This window comes from Leptinotarsa decemlineata, unplaced genomic scaffold (assembly GCF_025532065.1).
Source record: "Leptinotarsa decemlineata unplaced genomic scaffold, Ldec_3_MD MMD2_tig00000199_RagTag_RagTag, whole genome shotgun sequence".
Lineage (NCBI taxonomy): Eukaryota > Metazoa > Arthropoda > Insecta > Coleoptera > Chrysomelidae > Leptinotarsa > Leptinotarsa decemlineata.
The window spans coordinates 7819814-7835128 of NW_027412544.1; positions in this window are offsets into that span (position 1 = coordinate 7819814).

Sequence of the window (15315 nt, forward strand, 5' to 3'; positions counted from 1 at the left end):
ATACAATTGCTTCTTCGGGCGTGCTAACTATATTCTACATATTCAATGCTAAATATACCTTATTTTACAATTTGGAGCACCTACATTTCAAGTACCTGATTTTCACCTAAGTTCGTATTGAATATTACCTGAGCTTATGTCCCATTTTCCATATTTGAAAATATAGTTAGTAACGGGGAGTTATTCAATTCCGATTGATCATTCAGTAAATTGTCCGAACTCCTGAATCTATTGATTTCTAAATATTCTTGATGATTGAGTTTCAAACTCTCCTTTTCTAAATGTAACACATCGTACTCATGATTGAACTCATGTCCTTCTGCCAAAAGGTGATTTGCAAATGTGGAATTGGTCTTTCTATTCACAACACTACTTCTACGCTCTTTAATTCTTTGGAAAAATGTTCTTCCTGTTTGACCAACATTCAGTTTTGAGCAAGAGCCACAAGTCCTGATCTATCCGACATCGAAGTTTTGTCTTTATTGTTTTTAATGAATTCACTTGCGCCATTGTATGGCGAAACACGTGCTGCGTTTTTGTAAAATTGTTATTAGTGAAAATCTCACTATAGAATGGAATGGAATGGAATGGAATGGAATGGAATGGAATGGAATGGAATGGAATGGAATGGAATGGAATGGAATGGAATGGAATGGAATGGAATGAATGGAACTAATGGAATGGAATGGAATGGAGTGGAATGGAAAGGAAAGGAACGGAACGGAACGGAACGGAACGGAACGGAACGGAACGGAACGGAACGGAACGGAACGGAACAGAACAGAATAGAATAGAATAGAATAGAATAGAATAGAACTTTATTGGCCACGTTACATATCCATACAATACATTTGTAGTAGGTCAGTGTTCCACCTTTCGAAACAAGAATTGAAGTAGTGTACAATTTAAATAGAAAGATCAATGATTCCACTGTAAATAGGCTCATCCTACACGACAAATAGTAAAAAATACCTATAATACAAGTAAATAAAAATTAAAAAATTAAGAGTATATACTATTCAATTGTCTAAAATTCTTAAAAATCACACTGAACCTCAATATTAAATGGAGTTGTCGTTCCAAGGAGCTTTGAAAAATTCATTGATGGAATAAAAACAATATTTTAATAATAGCACTTTGCATTTTCCCTTGAATAATCTTAGAGGAAGTTGTTTCAAACTAGTTGATAACTTGTTGAATAACTGCAGTTTAGGTGGACACGTCAAGTCGATAAAAAGGTATTTTGAACAGATTCGCTGATCTCGTATTATGATTATGAGATTCGGATACGTTCCAATAACAATGTCTGTTTTTATGAATATCTATCACGGCATAATAGACAAACAGGCAAGGTAGAGGCAAGATGCCATATTACTCGAAAATTGGCTTGCAGTGAGCATTGAGGTCCGCACCAACGATTATCCTCATTATTTTTTTCTGTAGAACGAATATTTTCAGAGCATAGCTTGAGTTCCCCCACAGAAGAATCCCATAAGTGATCTGAGAAGGTTTTTAAATTCGTTAGATTCAGATATTGATTACTACCGCTCAAAATTGAATATTTTTTGCAGTAGTTACTTTTTAACTCTCTTTAGGAGCAGAATATCTCATGAATCTGCCTTGTACCAAATTATTATGAAGCATATGCACAATCTTCATTAGGAGAGGAAGCAATCCTTCAGTAAAAGTTAGCAAACGCTTAGGCTCAAACGGTGATTCACTACAACCAGAGGCGAAAAAGCCCTCCTTGGCTAAATCTATTGAGTTGTTTCAAAAGTTTTGTGCGGTTTGATGTTATATGTTTTTGTAACTCCAAAGTCAATAAATATTTTTTCACCTGTCTCTACAGTGTGTCTCACTTCTCATGGAAACACCCCTGTATCATCCGGAATAATTGAGGTAGAATGATGAAATTCACAGGACTGATGGAAATGCTCAAAATGCACCTACCACCTAAATGGCGTTGGCCAAAGTAATAGACAATGCCCACCACTTGCGATGGAACAAACCATTTTTATGGTAAAAGATACTAGGGCAAAATAGTTCGTTTTCAATACCTGAACCCCTTCATTCTATCTGGGGAGTACTCTCAGGTATCAAAGATGCAGGCATTTTCACCACAATCCCCAGATCTAACCCCACTGGATTTTTATTTTTGGGGAATTGAAAACGTTTATAAGGATAGGTCGTGCAAGAATTATACGAGCGTGGAGAGAAATCGCACCTAGAGAACACATAGAAAAATGTGTTCGCTTGGAGGAAAGTTTGATAGAAGGAACAAAAATATAAAATTGTCAACAATTGAATCAATTGAAATTCTTTGTTTCGTTTTTTAATTGAAAAGGTGATTTTAAAAGTACTACTTCGGAAGAGTTTAGAAATACATACAATTTTTCGCAACAAAACCTCACTGTTTAAAAAAATCTGTTTTTCCGTTAATCAGCTGTCGCCCCCATACGAACGACAACTCTCAGAAGTTGAGAAAACTTGAGCGAGCTAAAGACTATAACGAGGTCTTACCTTTTAACGTGTGATTCCTAACACGGTTGCAGAATCATACCAGCTTCAACCAGATAAATTCTTTCGAGAAAAATGTCTGGTCGAGGCAGGAATCGAACCCACGGTCTTCCAATCGTGAGTTGGGCGCACTACCACCGCGGCCAATTTCACTGATATCATGTTTCCATTCCACTCACAAAATTAACATTTCCTCTCTTATTGACTTTGCGAGAAGGAATAACTTTCCTGACACCAAAATAAAAAATAAATTATTTATGTGAAAACAAAAGCCAAAATTTCTCTTGAACAATTGATTCTCCATATAAAAATTCTGATTCTCTAGGCCGGGTTAGTGTTTTGATGTCAAAACCAAAAAAAATCTACTTCAATAATTACGGAAGATACGGGGGTGTTTCCATGAGAAGTGAGTGCGGAGAATCACATATCGGTGAAGCAGAGGTATAGCAGAGTATGTTTGGACTCATCAACATAACATCAAGTGGACTCAAGCTGAAATCATTCACAAAGAGGAACACTGGTTTAGGAGAAAATTCAAAGAAACCGCGTATATGTTGTCCAAGAACGCATTTAGCCAAGCTAGCGTAGAGATAATCAAGCCGAACACGACCAACTCCCGCCCAAACGGTCAGCTTTCGCTAAAACCGATGAAGCGGAAAGAGGAAAGAGGGGGGTAGGTGAAAGCACTCGAATGACCTATAAATTGTCAGATTTTGGAGTAATAAGTCCAGTTATCACCCGAAGACGATTGTGGATACTAACATTCGAAACGTCGTGACGTAACTTGTTTTGGCATCTTTTAATTTTGATTTTTCTTTTTTTTGTTAATATTTTTCAATTTTTTGTTTTTCAGCTGTTATTATTATTTGAATTTTTTATTTTTTTGGTTGTTGCTTGTATGTTATTTCTTTGTAATTTCAGTTTTTTGTTTAATAAAACTATTATTTTCGATTAATCTTTTTAATTTTTTTTCAGGGATTGCAAATCAATTTACATTATATTACAATGGAAGTCCGAACTGGTGAAATACACCAAGAAACATTGTCAACCATCTTAAAAAAAAGTGACACAAATTCGAATTTTTCAGGACTAAAAATCTTCCAGGAAAAAAGAGTATTCGTAGTAAGTTTGTAGTCCTGATCACGAATATGAAGAAATTTTAAGCCTATTTTGCCCCCTAGTATTGTTTATGTTCCAACGGAAGTGGCTGGCATTGTATATCATTTTGGCCAACCCCATTCAGGTGGTACGTGCATTTTGAGCATTTCCATCAGTATTGAGAGTTTCATCATTCTACCTCAATTATTGCGGAAGATACGGGGGTGTTTCCATGAGAAGTGAGACACACTGTAGAGAACAAAATTCTCTATCAGTGTATCAAGTGAGACACTCTGTAAACATTGATGCTGTACATTTTTTTACAAGTTTCAATTTTTTCCCTCTTTTCAGCTTATTACTGTATGATGTCCACAAGCGATTTTAGCCAATATTCATCTACGAATTCAAAATGAACCAATTGAACAGTAACGTTGGTTTACGGAATTTCGTTTCGGAAATTTTATCCTCGACGATGAGTCCCAAAGTTGTTACACACGGTGCGTGGGATGGCGAAAGAACTGGGCGTCAGCTCCAATAAGATTTTTGATGATTTAAACCGAAATGAAAAGGTCAAAAAGATCGACAAAAATCGTCACGTTTCTTTTTCTTTGCTTTTGCGCAATCAAAACTATCCCTTTTTGGAGCTAATCGTCACATGTGATGAAAATTGGATCATTTATAATAACAGGAGACGTTCAGTACATTGGTTGGGCGGTCGGTAGCCGGGCGGTTCGACCTGGGTGCCTTGTTCAGTCAGTCAATCGGCCGATGTGTGAGTCGATGGTTCAAGCCACAGGCTGAACGCTCGATTTTCACTTGTTATCGTCCAATCCGTGTTAGGAATCACAGGTTGAAAGGTAAGACCTCATTAGTCCTTAGCTCGCACAAGTTTCGACTTCTGAGGGTTGTGGTTCGTAGGGGTGCGATAGCTGGTTAACGGAAAAAACATTTTTCCTTAAACCCAGGCACGCATATAGGCAAAAACCCACCATAAAGAGACTGTATGATTGTTAGCGGCTGGTGTGATTCACTGTAACTTTCAGCAAGCGCGCCAAACCATCTCTTCGGAGTCCTATTGTGAGGAAATCGACAAAATGTACCAAAAATTCCATCAGCAGCAGCCGGCAGCGGTCAACAAATAAGGTCCGATTCTGCTTCATGACGACACGTTTCACAACGAACCTAGAAGTTCTGCCTCACCCACCATACTCCCCAGACCTCAACCGACTACCATATTTTCAAGCACTTCGATAACTTTCTCACCAGTTGTACCTTCGTCACTCAAGACCAGGCAAAAACAGCCTTCGTCGGCTCAGTCGAATTTCGAGCATGCAATTTTTATGATGACGGAATTATTCGACTTGTTTTACGTTCTTATGATGCACTGTTTGGAACCTTTGGTGTAGTAATGAATATTACCGGAGTTTTTTTTTTCAACACCAAATCATTATTTTTAACACGTGTTTCGATCACCAAGTGATCATCTTCAAAGAGGAAGATTAAAACTAGAAACTAATGCGAGCTAACCCTATTTATGCTATATAGGTATTCCATACAGGTAAACCATCCAGGCGTATCACCCATACAGGTATACCGACCTAAATTAATTTTACAATTTTGCCATATATATAGCTATATAAAAAATTTTATATAGCTGAAAATTGTTTTATATAAACATAATATTGTAAAATAATAGATGAGGCAAAATTGTAAAATTAATTTAGGTTGTGATATCTGTATGGGTGGTACGCCTGGATGGTTTACCTTTATGGGATACCTATATAGCATAAATAGGGTTAGCTCGCATTAGTTTCTAGTTTTAATCATCCTCTTTGAAGATGATCACTTGGTGATCGAAACACGTGTCTAGGTGTTAAAAATAACGATTTCGTGTTGAAAAAAAACTCCAGTAATATTGTTTTACGTTGAAAAAAGTGCACTGACGCAGATGTCGCTGACTTCGATTGAATTGAATCAGTATTCACTGAGATATTATCAAAGTAGACTCATAAAAACGAACAAAATTTTCGAAGCAACTTAATAATATATTGTCAGGTATAGTTGACGTTCTAATCACGTCACATGTGAAAGTTATTGCGTTCATTGAGGTGAATATCTTGCAACTCGAACATCAGACAACCCTGATATCGACCAATGAGCTGGAATCTCTTTATTAGTATGTCATCATAAAATCAAAATCAAAATGTTCTTTATTAATTATTCTCCATACAATTTTAAGGTATTTTTTTGTGGTGTTTATAAAATATATACAATAAAAAATATATATACAAATATACAAAATGTACACAAGGGTTTCCCCAATGGAGTGAGACAGTGGGAAGGATTAGGATGGGTAGTGAATGGGGTAGAGGGAGTGGCAGGAAAAGACCCCGATACATTTGCGCTCTCAAGAATTCCGCACTGAAGAGAAAAGCGCCTCCACACAGTCCCCCGATGGGACAGTGGGAGACGCCCCCGCTGGTGTTGGCGGTTGGCTCTCCACTCAAAAACGCCTTATATCAGCATCATCTATAGTTTTCCGCTTCCTGCCGAGGCTTACGCGGAAGTTGTCATTCTGTCGCGTTTCGGTACTTCTCAGAGAATCATTCGTCTGTTTGTTGGTAGCAGTTGTCGATACCCCCTGGAAAAAGTTCATTAAAAAACCAGGTAAGAGTATTTCTGCTATCACGTCATCATGTGTGCGTGATTACTCTTATCTAATTTTTCCATGAACTAAGCGCGATCGCATTCGCGCCGTTCACGGTATATCTCCAGTTCTTCATAGACTAGCCCGTGCTTACGGCGCTGTCCATGATAGCTTCTAACTGCCGTGACGTCCCTCGTCAGCGGGCTCTTCGGTAGAAAGAACTTGAAGAATTTCTGAGCCAGTCTCCTGATATGGTCGGTGACTGACACCACTTCTGCCAGATCTAACAGATTGTTCAATGAAATGTATCTGTCACTGTTAGTGCAAATACGGAGCACCTTATTCTGCATTCTCTCGAGTCTCATTAAAGGGGACTTCTTGAGACTGCAGAACACAGGACTCGCGTACAACATAGCCGGCCTAATTATTTGTTTATAAATAAGCAACTTGTTGTCAACACTGAGCTTAGAGTTCCGTGCAATGAGCGGATACGTGCGTTTTATCGCCGCACCTGCTCGTTGGATCGCCATACTCAAGTGTTCCTGGAAGTTCAGGCGCTTGTCCAGGATCACTCCCAGATATCTCGCACTCTTCTGCTCGTCCATGCACTTATCCTTAACTCGCAACTTCTTGAAGATTTTCACATTCGTGAATTTCCTCGTGAAGTTTACGAGTTCAGTTTTATCGGGATTTATTTCGATTTTATTTTGTTCGAAATACGGCACGACTAGCCTATCGAGGTGGATCTGAAGCTGCTGCTTCGCCACCTCGCTCGAGAAAGAGTGCGCGTAAATCGCGGTGTCATCCGCGAAAATACCCACCTTCGTCCTCGAGAACATAGGGAAGTCATGCGTATATAATGAATATAAGTGCGGTGACAAACAGGACCCCTGCGGGACACCTGCTTTGATTGAGTAATTTGCAGATGTGGTTTGGTCCACTCTTACACGAAAAGTTCGGTTGCTCAAGTAGGATTCTAGAATCCTAATCACGAATAAAGGCATGCCTGCCGACCACATTTTGGCGACAAACCCTTCTATCCAAACTTTATCGAATGCTTTCTTGACATCTAACAGGACCATAACTGTATTCTTCCCCTGGTTGAAGGACTCCCTCACCCCGTGAACAACCCGGACCAGTTGCGATGTCGTATTTCGACCTCGCCGGAACCCGAATTGCTCCTCGGGGATGAGTTTCATCCTATCTTCCAGGCGGAGAAGTCTGCTTAGGATGATTTTATCAATAACCTTCGCGACCGAACTGAGAAGCGAGATCGGTCGGTAGCTATCAATACGTGTTTTGATTTTTCCTGGTTTCGGAACGGGCACTACCACCGCATGTTTCAGACAATCTGGGTAATTCTGGTGCTTAATTATTGCGTTCACAATATGCACCAGTTGTACGATACCCTTTCGCGGTAGGTTGCGGAGCAGAACTGCATCAATTCCATCAATGCCTGGGGCTTTGTTTTTCCCCAGGCGCTTGATGTTCAAAATGATTTCTTCTACGTCTGTGATCCACTTTATCAATGTTTGCTCCGGTATAATTGGAGCCGGCCTATTTCTGACTTCATTAGCCAGTCTGGTTTTATTGGTGTGTTCTTCACAGACATCCGGTTCAACTCGGTGCACGCTGGAAAAATATTCCCCGAACAACTGAGCTTTTGATGGTCCGTCACCGCGTGCGCTTGCCCGCTTTCTATGGTAGGAGTAGCCTGATACCGATTGCTCAGTTTTTTGGCCATCCTCCACATAGAGTGGTCGTGCACGTTCAGGCTTTCGAGTTTGTTCTTCCACTTCATATTGGTGAACTCATAAATTCGCGCATTAACTTCCGCAGCAAGTATCAGCATTTGATCCTTGCTGCGGGGGTCTCCTGTGCGCTGCCAATCTTTTCTGGCTCGATGTTTTTGCTTTATGAGCTCAACGACATCATGCGGAAGAATATCTCGCTCCCCTTTCACCTCTATCTTCCTGGTAGAGACGTCACGAGATTTTTGAATATTCTTTATGAATTCTTCACAAACCTCGTTGATCCGCGATTTGGAAATGTTGTCTCTTATAGTTGTGAGGTTATTCATGGTCGATCTAAACTCCGCCCAGTCCGTGCTCTTGTAGTCATATTTTATTTTTTTATTGTTGGGTATCTCCCTTTTGAGATCAAAGAGCACAGGACAATGATCGGACATGAGCTCGTCCACGGTAACCAACATCCCCAAATCGCGGACGTTTTTATTCAATACCAGGTCGATAGTTTTGGGTGACGAACCATTCCAGGGGTAGTGGGTAGGCTCCTCCGGGAATTCGATATTGATATTGTTGTTCAGGGAATATTCCAGTAGCGTGCTACCATTCGTATTCTGTTGATTGTGGCAGTTCCACTCACGCCTCCTGGCGTTGAGGTCTCCCACAACCAGCACTTTATTCCCAACATTAAGCAAATTATCCAAATCATGCGGAGTGAAGTGTACACTTGGTTTGTTGTATACCGCAAACACGCAGGTACCGTCAGCAAGCTTGATTCCAGCATGTTCAATGTTACTGCGTTGCTGCGGTATCTGCGTGTGTGCGATACCCCTCCTTACCAGTATAGCCACCCCACCGCCTCTCACAGCATCAGGACGGTCCTTCCGGATAGTGGTAAAACCCCGCAGTTTCAGTTTATGCTCCTGTCGTAGCTTTGTTTCAGATAGAAGCATTATGTCTACATTATGTGTATGAATGAAGTTAACAACACCTGGGTATTTGTTGTTCCATTCACATTCAACATACACGCCTTTATAGGCATTTAGAAGCTGTAACTGTTGATATTACTCGCGAACGTCGCGAATGCATTCCACTTTTTCAGGGGATTATCGGCCCCTGCCATCAATTTACAAAGGTCATTCGTCGCACGAATGATCTCTGAGAGGTTTACGACCTCGTTAAGCCTCTGGAAGCAGTTAATTGCTTCCATAAGGTGCTCTTGAGTCTCCACCGGGGGTCCACCCTCCTGTTTTCTCTGCACAGAAGGGGGGGGAGGGAGTGGCTGGGATACCTGAGCTTGTCGAATCTCGCTCCTCTTTGCCCACGGATTTACCTTGGGCAGTGGCGCAGGCACAAGCCTGGGGACAGGGGCTTCCTGGATGCCTGTGTTTCCAATTGCTTGGATTCGATCTCCTCCGCCTTCTCTTTGTAGACTTTACAGTCCCTAGAGTTGGCAGGGTGATCTCCTCCGCAATTTACGCATTTAGCCGGTTCAGTTTTCGGCTTTTTACATTCAAAGGTTTCGTGTCCTTCTGCGCATTTCAGGCATCTCGGGGTCCTATAACAATTGCTCGTCGCGTGGCCCCATAGCTGGCACCTGTGACACTGCACCAGCTTTCTAGTATTTCGTCCTTAATCTGTACATGGTCGCCACGTTGACCTTTCTGGATGGTTTACCTTTATCGGATAACTATATAGCATAAATAGGGTTGCTCGCATTAGTTTCTAGTTTTAATCATCCTCTTTGAAGATGATCACTTGGTGATCGAAACACGTGTCTAGGTGTTGAAAATAACGATTTCGTGTTGAAAAAAAAACTCCAGTAATATTGTTTTACGTTGAAAAAAATGCACTGACGCAGATGTCGCTGACTTCGATTGAATTGAATCAGTATTCACTGAGATATTATCAAAGTAGACTCATAAAAACGAACAAAATTTTCGAAGCAACCTAATAATATATTGTCAGGTATAGTTGACGTTCTAATCACGTCACATGTGAAAGTTATTGCGTTCATTGAGGTGAATATCTTGCAACTCGAACATCAGACAACCCTGATATCGACCAATGAGCTGGAATCTCTTTAGTATGTCATCATAGCTATCGTAGAGGATATACCAGAAATTAGTCCTCAGGGTATAATTCCAAAGATGCCCAAATTTCAAATTCGACCATTTTGTTTGTTCACGTACCCATTCATCCAGAAATGGGCCTCATCACTTAAGATGAAAATTAGGGTCAGTTGCCAACTGCTCCAGGGTTGATTAATTGTAACAGTTCGGAAGTCCGTGTTGAAAGACGGAGATAAAAGACATTGTAGAAAAGTTTGAAGTATCATTTTCAAATAAAATTTACTTGAGTTTTTTCCCAACACCAAAACGTTATTTCAACACCTCGACACGTCTTTCAATCACCAAGTGATTGGTGTTGAAAAAAAAAATTCAAGTAATATTTAAATGGTTCATATCACTTTTTTTATTAAGTCAATTATTTGATTATGAAATGAATCCCATTTCTAATAATTATCTCTTCGAAACATATTTTTTTGCAAAAATTTTGACAGAATTGAAGTTCATTCTATGTTCACTGAGTGCACATCTCTCAGGGTGTAGTCTGCAATCACTTTTATGTGAAAATATGCGATCCTTCAATAATCTAGCAATCTGACCTATATATTCTATATTATAGCTAGAACAAGGAATACTTTATTTTTTAATTCGTGAATACTTGGGTATGATTTCAGTAATGAAAGATAATTAATAGAAAATTATTTTTATGTATTGAAGTTTATTGTTATTTACTATTTGTGCTGATTTTCAAAATTGGTAAAGTTTAAATCAACTATAGGAAACGTGTTAAATGATATCTTGTTCAACAAGTTGTTAGGGTTTGAATTTAGTATACCTAAAATGTTCAAGGAGAAATTTCTCATCAAATGTCCTTTAATCTCAAACATGGAACAGAAATATAACGGAGCAGAAGAAGAAAACTAGGCTTGTTCAAAATATTAGTGCATATATGCATTATATGAATATTTTTCTAAAGTCAAATCAGACTGAAATGAAACGGTAAAAATAATCAAACAGACATATATTCTATAGAGATTACAGCTGTTGTTGGTAAATCGATATTTACAGTAGTGACGCCCCAACTATGCGAGTCAAATTACCAAATTCCCATTATATACATATTTAAGAATTAATTGTGGAATTTTCAATTGTCATATCATTGGGAACACTTTTTTGTTACGTTAAAAAAACAGAACGAGCGTTAGGAATAACTTTCAAATTTTGTGGCACAATTGGAAATTCCGAAACAAGAATTCAGAGTTGAAAAATGATATAGAGATCCATCTACAGAAAATAACATTCTATATTCATTACTGTTAACGCAATTTAATTGTACACTGAGTGTTATTGAACTTGAAACGTTCCACGATGAATTTTATGAGAAATAATGTCCTACAAAATAAGGCAGTCAGAATCGATGTCGTACCTGACAGAAAAAGTTATTTAGATTTTCCCTTAATTCCACATTTCACACTCACTTGTTGAAATATGCATTCATTTCATAACTCATTCAAGAAGTGAAATGGAATAAATTGAAATATATAGCACCTACAACTTGTGGTTTTGAAGTCACGAAAGTTATTCTAGGATCCATGGATGCATATATTCCTTTTTCAATGAAACGAACTTCCAAAGGTAAACCTTGGTTCAACAAAAATGCGAGCAAGCTGTCGCCTCCCAAAAATCTTGTCTACCGACAGTGACGCAAAAATCCCAGTGCCGAAAACCGAACTACGTTTGTCAATGCTCGAAACAGCTGAAAACTCAGAATAAATAAAAGCAAAGGACTTCACAATCAGGGAATTATATAGGGATAAACTGCTTGCCAATCCCAACAAGTCTAAATCCTTCTGGTCGGTAGTTAATCAACACTACACAAAATCCACAATTTCACCACTAACATGAGCGAATAGTTCGATTGCAACAACAGCCCTCTTTTCATTGTATATCAATGACTTATTGGAAAAAAACAAGAATTTTATATATTGTCTCGTCATTCCATTTGGATTCCAAAAAATCGGCCGCGGATGCACATCTTCACCGGCAGCAGGAGGTTTCAAATTGGGGTGAAAGTAACCAGAAAGTATATGCCTTGAAAACCCAGGCAATGGTTTTCTCAAAAAGAAAAATGTCTCCGAACCGGATATAATACTGTCAGGACCGACAATTTCGCTTTCTGCGTCGATAAGTTTTTTGGGGGTTAAAATGGACACCAATACGTCTGCGCAAAATCATGTCGTTGGAATTGCAAAAGCTGCTTCTCAAAAGCTTGGAACACTGTTCCGATCCAGAAAACTGAACTCACCTCATCAACTTTTGATGGTTTATAAATCTCAGATCAGACTTTCTATGGAGTATTTTTCTCATGTATGGAGCTTTGCCCCCCAAACATACCCTGAAGTTGCTGGATTCCATCCGGAGAAAAGAGCAGCCATCCGCCTGATTGGAGACGCGAACATCACGTGCAACCTTGATAGTCTGGAAGATCGAAGAAAAGTTGGAGATTTCTCTCTTCTATAGATACTTTCACGGGAGGTGTTCAAGTGACTTGGCACTGAAGAACTGCGTTTAGGTGGAATAAACTTCCTGAGAAATTTTTTACAATTGGATTTAATCTCCAGCGATTCAAATCCAATGTGAATCGCTACTTTCGCACAGGCACCGCTCTGAGAGCACCTTAACGATTTTCCCGTAGTGCTTGTGTTTTGTCCTTAAAAAAAGAGTCTAGGTAGATACCTAACAGATACAGAACAAGCAATACAAATCCTTCGAAGTTCGAAGCTTTGATACCCTGTATTAGATTTCATTGGAAGGAACGTTATCAGTCCATTTTACATTAATAATATTGAAAAAAAGTTCATGCCATCCGATCTGAAGGATGGCGCCATATAAGTATACGATTCATTAATTATTATAGTCAGATATGAATATGGCAACCCACAATACATATTCCACTTCAAACTAGGTATACGGGTTGCGAACAATATTTCCACTGCATCTGTCTGATTTTATTTTATCAAACTTGAAAGAAACTGAACGTTACCTTCTCTTTAATTGAAAATAAGCCTACCCGTTTTAGTTTTTTACCTTCAGTTTCGATTTATAAAAAAAATATCGATTTTCACATTATGAAGGTTGCCTTTAATATTTTTAACGACGTCTATTGAAATTAAAGGTTCAACAACCTGCAGAATACAAAGATCTTAGGGGGATAAGCATTCTACCTATTCTTTCGATTCTTGAAAGGAGTATTGAAGTACAAATAAGAGAGCATTTGACTAATTTCTCATTACTGCCCACTGTTCAATCTGGCTTCCGAAAAGGTCATAGCTCCACTACTGCCTTACTTGATTTTGTAGATGATATAATTACTACTATCGATAAAGGTCAATGTACAATTTTAGTTCTTTTACATTTCAGTAGAGCATTTGACACTATAAATACAGACTTGCTACTTAACATTAGGGGCTATATAGGTTTTTCTGATATGGCAACCTTTCTATTACGAAATTATTTAAGTAAGAGAAAGCAGTGTGTAGAAATTGAAATGGTCCAATCTGAATATTTGATACTGAAATCAGGGGTACCTCGGGGCTCTATCATGGGCCCTTTGCTTTTTTCCATATACACTATCAATTTGATCAAATCTCAGAAGTTATGCAAGATTCACGTCTATACAGATGACACCCAAATCTATTATAGTTTTCCTCCCCCACTAGTGGATAATGCTTGTGACATTATAAATCAGGAATTAGCGACCTTCATTGATTCAGCTTCTGGTCACTGCTTATTGATCAACTCTACTAAATCAAAATTATTGTTGTTTGGTTCTGCATATAATCGTAATAAAACGCAGCAAATAAACGTTGAAATCAAAGATAATTTGTTAATGACGCCAAAAATTTAGGAGTCATATTAGGCTCAGATCTAAGATTCGAAAAACATATCAATAAGTTAATTCAACGTGCATATAGCTCATTAAAATTGATTTATGGGAACCGGTAAATTTTTACAACAAGTGTTGAAATAAAATTATGTGAAACATTAGTTTTGTCAAACTTTAATTATGCGGATTCGTTATATGGTCCAAATCTGACTACTGTTTACAGTAAAAAAATCCAGAAAGTACAAAATTCTTGTTTAAGATTGATGGCATAAAATAGTTTCAAAGAATATCACACAAATTACTTGAAATCGGATGGTTGGATACAGAACTTAGAAGAATTCTCCATGCAAATTCATTATATCATCAAATCATCCTTAAAGAAACTCCTTTATCTCTATAGAAAAATAACATTTAGAACGGATGTGTAAATCCTTGCAAAATCTCAGTATTACAAGTTTTAAGCCAAATTATAAAAATTTCCTACTTAAAAAATGAATGTCAGTTTTATCATAACTTGCTCCCCTGTGTTTTCTTGCAACCTTACTATAGCTATTAATGTAATTTATGTATTCTATATATATTGTCTATACTTACTACCTTATTATTATTATTGAGAAAAAATATTGTAATATAGAGTTAAGTGGAAGAACATATTCTTGATGAAGTAAGTGATTGCTTCATTGGAGAAAATGAACTTCGCTCTTTATTTTCCAACTTTCTTTGAAAAACATTCTTTATTATAGATGTACTGTATGTGGAAAATAATAAAGACGTATTATTATTATTATATAAAAAATAACTCAGAAGGTGAAACAAAAACAAATTCCTATTTTACTGTGCTTTTCGTTAGCGTAGATAATACATTTATTTCACTTCAAAATGAAAAATGTTGAGTTCGAAAAAATGGACAATAATCTGAGAAATTTATTAGTTCGAGTAAAGATATTTCTTGAAATATTCTCAGCTAAATGCAACGATGTAAAAACAAAATATCAATTTTCGAGTCGTATCAATTTTCGAGCCGTATCAATTTTATCACCTCGATAACTAGAAATTTCAACAAGAACGTTCGTTTGAAAGGACAATTATTAAAGGAACAATGTTGGAATATACGAAAAAACTACGTGGATGTCTAAATTCCTATTTTTCAACAATAAGATTTCATTGCTTAAATCTATCGTGCCTTGAAATGAGTCTGCAAATCCAACACCCGATCTACTTTACTCGGCTAGATTCCATTCGAATTAAAAATGTTTCCCTATACGAATAAGTTGGGATCACGATCTTGAGATTTCTGGATAGGGCATAAATTGTCGGTATTGAAGGTGAAGTTTGAATTGGAGGAGGTCTCAT